The sequence below is a fragment of the Aethalodelphis obliquidens genome, unplaced genomic scaffold, assembly GCF_003676395.1.
Source record: "Aethalodelphis obliquidens isolate GAN/ISIS:26980383/991018 unplaced genomic scaffold, ASM367639v1 scaffold3, whole genome shotgun sequence".
In the NCBI taxonomy this organism is placed as follows: domain Eukaryota; kingdom Metazoa; phylum Chordata; class Mammalia; order Artiodactyla; family Delphinidae; genus Aethalodelphis; species Aethalodelphis obliquidens.
In genome coordinates this window covers 14,081,893-14,089,724 of record NW_020837947.1, presented here as the reverse complement: position 1 = coordinate 14,089,724, position 7,832 = coordinate 14,081,893, and the positions used below count along the sequence as shown (strand labels likewise).

The 7,832-nt window shown below is 38.7% G+C and overlaps 1 protein-coding gene across 3 annotated transcripts in view; it reads left to right on the top strand.

Moving 5' to 3' along the window:
* The window catches only part of ESR1 (estrogen receptor 1), a 262,966-nt gene that overhangs the window by 3,015 nt on the left and 252,119 nt on the right, over positions 1 to 7,832 (top strand). The gene's annotated exons all lie outside the window — the stretch shown is intronic.

The window sequence follows — 7,832 nt, the reverse complement described above, 5'->3', positions numbered from 1 at the left end:
CCCCCCCCCCCCCCCCCCCCGCCCCCAGTGTCTGCGTGAGAAGCAGATCCGAAACCCCGTGTGCTTCCTAACTAAACAAATGTTGGAAAACTGTGCAAAGCAGAGGTTATTAGCGTGTGTGTGTGTGGGGAACACCCCAGAGCAAATAAACACAAGGTGCTCTGAGTCCCTAGAAAATGTCCCGCTTTGGTATTTAAGGCTGAAGGTGTCTGGGGCTGGCGGAGCTCAGAATTTTATTTATTTATATTATTAGTATTATTTTACAATTTTGTTTTAATGTGCTTGCAAAATTAACTTTCTCCTAGAATTTCGGGGTGGAAATATGCACGCTATGATGATGGTGATGATAATGATGGTGAAGGTGATTCCCTTGGGAAGCGATTCCTAGCACTGCTTTCCTCGCCCTCCCCGTCCCACCTTGGAGGGCTGTAGGATCGACTTGCGCTGCTCAGAGGAGCAATAGAGTTCAATGGCTCTTAAGGAGTTTCTGATTTCTGAGTTACCCGGCTGAGTCCGTGTCAGGGCAGACAGAAGACTTCTGACAGCCAGAGATTTATAAGTGTCCTGTGGGTTTAACACATGCCACATCGAAGCTCGAGTGTTTTGAAATACTTTCCTGACAGCTAAGTTTCATTTCTGGCCTACCAGGGAGGAGAATGCCCCAGGACTGGGGAGCAGGGTTTCAGCCCAGTTCTGTGCTTTTCCTTCAAGGGAGAAGAAGCAGTTGGTAGTTTGGGGCACTTTTGTGACGTAAGAGGCAAATGTTTTGTGTCCTTATTTATTTTTGCTTGTAGAGATTATACTTTCCTTCTCCCCTCTTCCTCCCATTTTCCTTTTGACAGCGTCTCCCTTCTCTTCGTGATGGACTTGAGGAAGGCTTAGGCAGGTGGTCCGGGTGAATACCTGTGCCCTAGGTGCCGCTGGGAGGCCTCAGGGCACCCACGTGGCTGGGTGCTGAGTTAGGCACTGCCTGACTGTACACTGGTGCCTGGACTCGCCTTCCACTTTCACCCAGATCTTTCTGTATAGCAAGCTGTGGACCGATTTTCCATTCAGTGTTCTATATCCACAGATATTTGTAGCAGAAGAAATAGGAGGAAGGTGCAGGGTGGCCCCAGAGGATTGTGAAGGCAGACTCTTGGGGTATCTGAACATACTCCACATCCTTCAGCCCCTCAAAGGACTTTAGAACATCCCACAGCCAAGCAGGTCCAGCCTGAGTTATTCCTCAGAAGACAAACAATGAACAAAACTTTAAAAAGTTGGCATCTATCACGTTAATTTAACTTGTTTTAATTCAGGGTTAAAATGGAAAACAAAAAAGAATTCTGCCCACTTTTTTAAAAAAAAAGTGTTAGAACAAAGTATAACGATTAAGTCTAACTCAAACCTTTTAAACTCCTTGTTGTGAAGGAAGGCAGTGGTATGATGTGAATTCCATAACCTTACGGTAGACTCCAGAAACTATTTTCTTTTCCATTTAATTTTCAGTTCTTTTATTGCAAATTAATGCCACTGAATTTCAATGGGCACTAATGAGGCTGCTTCTCAGTGGATTATTTACTGCCTTGCTGATAATTACAAAGTGAGCATGGTCAAATAAAGAGGGGAATCACGTTTTATTCAAAATTGTTCATCATCTCAGTGGCAAATAATAGTGCTATAACATGCCCCATCTTAAACTTTTTGCATTAGATGATATTCAGATACTTTTAGAATAATAAAAAAAATATGGAACTTAAAAAAAATAAGGTGAAAAACTCATACACATGGGATTCTGTGTGGAAATTCAGTTTTAGAATCATTTTTTTTCCTTTGTCGTTTATTTACCATAACATCCTGTCTTTTTTGTTTGAATTCTGCCTTTATTACCCAGGGAGGAAAAGAAGGCTCTGTGAAATAGAGTTATTTCAAATAGGCAGATGTTACTTAATATTTTTCCCCCTCTCAGTTTTGCTGTTTGACTCTGGGTAAAAAGAACTGATTAGATTCTTTTAGGAACCTCTCATTTTCTTCAGTAGTTACCAAAAGTTTTGGGGGCCAAAAGCAATGTTTTCAAACTGCTTGTCATGACCCAGAGGATCACCAAATTAGTTTAGTGAGTCTAGAACATTTTTTTTAAAGGAATAAAATAGAAAAGAATATAATAGAAAATAGCCGAATGGGTAATATCTAATAAGGGAAGGTTTTGTTTCCTGAAAATTTGTTTTAATTATACATGCTTGTTTGTGCTGGCTGTGATTAAAAATGTATTTCTTACGTGGTTTGAGGTAAAGAAGTTTGAAAGCTACTGACCTAAAATGTTATGGTCAGTAGAAAACAAAAAGTTCAGTTAAGTGGCTGGTTGTTTTAGCGACACAAATCAAAAAGCAGTTTTGATTGTCTTTATTTTATTTTTCTCTTACAAATTAGCTGGTGACTTTGGGTCAGTTAGGTTAAGCTTTATTACTTCTGGTTCTTAACTTTTCCATTTATAAAATGCTACTGTGTGGATTGCCCACTTGAATGTCCCACAGGGATGTTCAGAGAATTTATGCGAAGTTCACATCATTTAACGTTAAGATGCTATGGGTATTTTCTTCTTTCGGCCACAATATGTAGCCTTATTTATGCATGAAGAAACGTAACAGATAAAACTGCCCTGGACATATAGTAATGGGGAAAGATTGTCACATGTACCAACAAGTTGTTATTAAAAGGGAATAAATTTGTAAACAGGCAAGCTGTGACTCTGCAAAATATGTCTTACCTGAAATGTCATGATGAAGGCAAGTGGGAGTTATCTTATCCTGGGTCCTTAGCAAGTTCAAACATCTTAGGGAGTTTGGATAAAACTGAAGATGAAAATTAATTATATCCACTATGTTTTAAAAAATTCAAATGAGGTATTTAATACTCTGTGCTGATTTCAGTTTTATTACTCAGTATTCTTAAAGGCTAAATATTGCCCACTTCTCCAAAAAACTTGACCAATATACAAACCTTTTGCATCAAAGCCAAAGCCCTAGTGATTTGTCTGCTGTCTGTATGCATATATTTAGTGTCTAGTTTGTGCATTGGTGAACACTTAGAACTATTTCTCAACTTTGAGCAAGGCTCACTTCTAGGGAGAGATTTGAATGGTTAATTTTCAAGTTTTGAGTAATTCTTTCTTTGTAGTTAGGTGATATCTCAGCACCCTTTTTTCCTGTTCTTACTTTTTTCAGTCATTTAAATTGTTACTGTTTACCTGACTCTTTGTGTTGGTCTAAGAATAGTTCAAGGAGCCACATATTGCCTGGGGAATGAGTATATTTTAGGTTGAAACGGAATCACATCTTCAAACCCCATTTCATTTTCACCTACTCTATGTGGCTTGTACGTGTTTTGTAAAAAGCCCCTGAAAGGTAATTGCCACTTATTCTAACCTTCTTTCTCACACTCCGGTAATTTGGATCTCTGGATTACTTTTGAGAATATATTTAAGATGTGACATTCATAATTTGGGAAGATTCAGGTTCAGCATTTTGGTTTCTTATTATTTTAAGGATGTAAAAGACAGGGGTAAGAAATTGACAATGACAAGAACAATAGATATCAGGAAAAACTATAAAAGATGTCAAACTTTCCGATCATGATAAGACATTAGTACTTTTGTCAAGTGAGCTAGTATATGTGAAAGCAGTACATAAGCTATACAAGCAATCGCTATTTTATTATTTTATTCACATATTAATATTTGTTCTGGTGCTTTTGTAAGCTAAAAGAAAACTGCGGGGAAGAACTGATTTAGGTGATCAGGAGTTTCACTGCAAATATAGATTGATGATAATATGAACTCAATTTCTGTGGAAACCAAATTTAAATAAAATCTTTATTACCATCTGCAACATTTGTTTGCAGTCTGGGTTATCATAAAGAACATCTATCTTATAGATACATTTTTTTTAAAAAGTCAAAACCCCGATTATGTGATAATAGTTTTATGTAAGGAAATATATGAATTTTAATTCTAGTTTTTCTAAAATGCATATTCAGCACAAAAATTATAAATCTAACTCCTCCCAGTGACTTCAGTATTATTTTTAATGTAACTTTAGAAGAACCCAGTAGAGAGGGCTAAGTGTGTTCCCTTCTTCTCTAGGACACATTGACTTGATAGAGGCAAATTACTCATTTGGTTTAATTCCAAGTCTCAGTTTGCTTATCGAAGAAAGGAAAACAGAGTGACCACAACTGTTTAGAACCCAAATTCATACTCCAGTAAAAGATGCTATATAAATCCCCAAAATACAGCTGCTTGAACACAAACCAGCCAAAGTGAAAGTGTAAAGGATTTCATGAAAGGAGGCAGTCCATCAAAATCATCCAGCAGTTTTATTTTATATTTTAAACTCTGCTGATGAATTGACAGATAACATCATTTTAAAAAGCGGTGTGTCTGAGCTGTCCCCTACTCCATCCCTAAAACATACCCTCACAGCGTCCTCTGAAATCTGAGGACTTAAGTGGGCTGGAGGTGAAGGGAAGCACCTTTATAATATTCTTGAGCTCATGAGAGAAGAAACCATGAATGCTGAGTTCTGCACCTTAGAGAATATTAGTAGGAATGATGGAGGAACATTTTGCATTAATCAACAACACTTTTAATTATATGTACATGTTTAAACCCTATTAAAAATATGAAGGCTAGAAAGGCAACTGTTTTGGTCCCAAATGACAAAATTTTATATGGTGTAACAAAGTGATAATTAAATAAGAAGGAGTAGGGTTGACTCTTGGAAGTATTATGGTGGTGTGATGGTGGAATCCACGATGATGGTGGCTGTGGCGGCAGAGAGAAGGAAGAGGAAGAGGGTGACGGTGATGACAGTTATGATGCTAGCAGCAAGGAGGTGTCGAAGTCAGTTGGGGTAGTATTTCTGGATGCCTGTTATGTAGCCTGGAGATATCTATCCAAACAGAAATGAAAAATTTTTAATGTACTTTTTTTTGTGGAGTTATAATTTACATATATAGTCAAAATTTTCAATAATAATACTATCAATAACATGAATACCATAAATCTATTAATTACCTCCCATTGCTATACAGAAATTAAAAAAGAAAAATCCAAACATACCTGGATTTTTTTCTTTGTTTCTCCCCTGAACTTTTTAGAGGAACATATTGAGTTCTTAGTTTGTTCCCATAACATCTTCTCCTTTAATCAAGTGTGTCATCTTTCATGAGATAGTAGGCGACTTTGTCTTTTCATTTTCTACTTTTTGAAGCTCCAGTGAATTAGGCTTGGGAAAATTATAGTAGATCAATGAAAGTTAATAAAGTTAATTAAGAAACGTTCAGGACTGGATATTTCCCAGTGAGCCCTCGATAAACTCAGCCGGGGTCCTTCTTTTTGAGGGTTCCCCCAAAGTTGTCACCTTCAAGACGGGCCAGTGACCTCTGAGGTTTCATGTTCAGATTCTCACCTTCAGCTTGGAAGCTACAGAGCTGTCTGGCCCGAAGGCTCCGCCTCTGTGGTTGTGGTCCTATTTCTAGCCTGCATCCCTCGCCCTCGTTCCCCCTGTTCCCAAACAGTGGCGAGTGCATCGACCCAGCAGCCTTCATGTGTGCGTGCCAGGCACTACTTACTGGGCAGTTTTCTTGGCAACTCGATCTTTTAAGATCCTGGAAGTAAAAGAGAATTCTCTTTTAGTTTCCTGCAACTAAATAGTGTTACAAATAGTAATTTTGGCATTGGCATCCTTTCTCTTTCCTCCGCTGATCTTTGTTTTGATAGTCCGTTCTCCTATTTTCTTGTTTCTTTGCTTTATTTTCTACTGTTCTTCCCTTTAAACTCTTCTTGGCTTCTTTTCGGCTATCGAGCTTTCTTTTTTCTTCTCTGTTTTAGTCACTCCATCTGTGTAGTCCCACAGTTTTCCTCCCATCTTTTCTGGGTTATTTCTTTATTGACCTCTGTTGTCTGTTATTTTAATAAAATTTGGAACAGGACTCATCAGAGTTCCTCCCTAGCCTGGGAAGGCCAGTGGTGTAAGAATATGCCTTAATAACCCATTCACTACATTAAAAGTGGCATTAACTACAGTAAAAGTTTCAAAAACGATTTTTTCTTGTCTTTAAGGATAGATGCTTAACAAAAATTCAGGGAGAAAATTTCACTTAGTAAAATTGCTTTCGTAGCTCATTCATTCATTCATTCATTCGGCTACGTTGTTCCAAAGCGTGCAGCTCATCAAAGGCATAGATGAAATATCAATAAAATGTGTGTTTGTATTCCTAGCAGTTAACATATCAGTGTTAGCGCAGAGCAACCAGGAGTCTTACTGCACGAGTGGGTGAAATCCTAGGGCCACAGGCTTCTGCATGTCGATTTGGTATGGTGGTGACAAAAAGTGCAGCCTTTGCTGTGGTCTCCCAGTGGCCTACTTTTCAGGAATCTGGATCCACGTGAACTTACACCATGCATTTAAAACCGACTGTAATTTCCCACTTCGTCAACAAAAACATTCCTCTTTGAACAGTCGTAGGTACATCCATGATTCATTTTACTTACTTCATGAAGGTATTTTAAGTGTTTTTTTTTGAAGATTTTTTTTTATGTGGACCATTTTAAAAATCTTTATTGAATTTATTACAGTATTGCTTCTGTGATATGTTTTGGGTTTTTGGCCACAAGGCATGTGGGATCTTAGCTCCCCGACCAGGGATTGAACCTGCAGCCCCTGCATTGGAAGGCGAAGTCTTCTGGACCGCCAGCGAAGTCCCTAGTTTTAGTTTTTTGTTGTTGTTGTTGGTAAAACTTTCACTATACAACATTGTCAGAAGCATAATTGATTTTAAGGGTGCTTTATGCTAACTTTGACTCCTGCTTTTTTTTGGGGGGGAGGGGGAAGACATATTTCTGCTGGATTATTTCAAGCACTTCAGAGAGAGAGAATGTACATTCTCATTTGAGTACAGGATACAATGTAGTTACAATGGGAAGGTATTTTCTTTAGTTATCTGACAAAACTTGAGAGGCCTCCAGAAGCCTCTTGGATTTCTAATAGGAGGAATCCCTGAGCACTGGTCCAAGCAGAAAGCCTGTGTTACATCACTGTATTTCCCTCAGCCCTTGGCAAAGTGCATGGCACACCAAGTCCCTAGAAGCATGGTAGGCAGGAAGCGCCAGTTACCCTGATTCCCTCTGGTCTCTTGCAGCGAGAAAGGCCAGTCAGGAAGAGATGTTTAGATGGGACTGGAAGAATGCGGGGAGTTTGCGAATACCCCTTTCTCAGGAATGAAAATGCAAAGGACTCCACTGGGCATTTCAAGTTCAGTGATTCCCAGTATTCACAGACTGCACTTTTATGAATTTGCATTTACTCGCTGACATTTTTGTAACCTTCGATCAGTACTCATTGCACTTTCTCAGTCATTCACAGTAGCACGGCCGTGCACAAAGTAGTGAAAAATTTGAGTCATCCAACATGCACGTTCCTAGCTGAGGTCAAATGAGGTGAGCTCTGCCTGCTTGTTTTAGCTCTCAGACTGTAAACAAGTGTCCTGTTTGAGGTCCATTTAGTGCCACTTTGTTTGTGTGTTTTTTGCATTTTTGTCCTTTTCATTAGTGATTTTGCTGTTTAAAAAGCATAGTGCTGAAGTGCTGTCTAGTGTTCCTAAGTACAAGAATGCTGTGATGTGCCTTATGGAGAAAATACGTGTCAGATAAACTTCATTCAGCATGAGTTACAGTGCTGTTGGCCATGATTTTAATGTCAACAAGTCAACAACATATGTTAAATAAGATGTCTTTAAACAGAAACACACACACACACACACACACACACACACACACACACACACACACA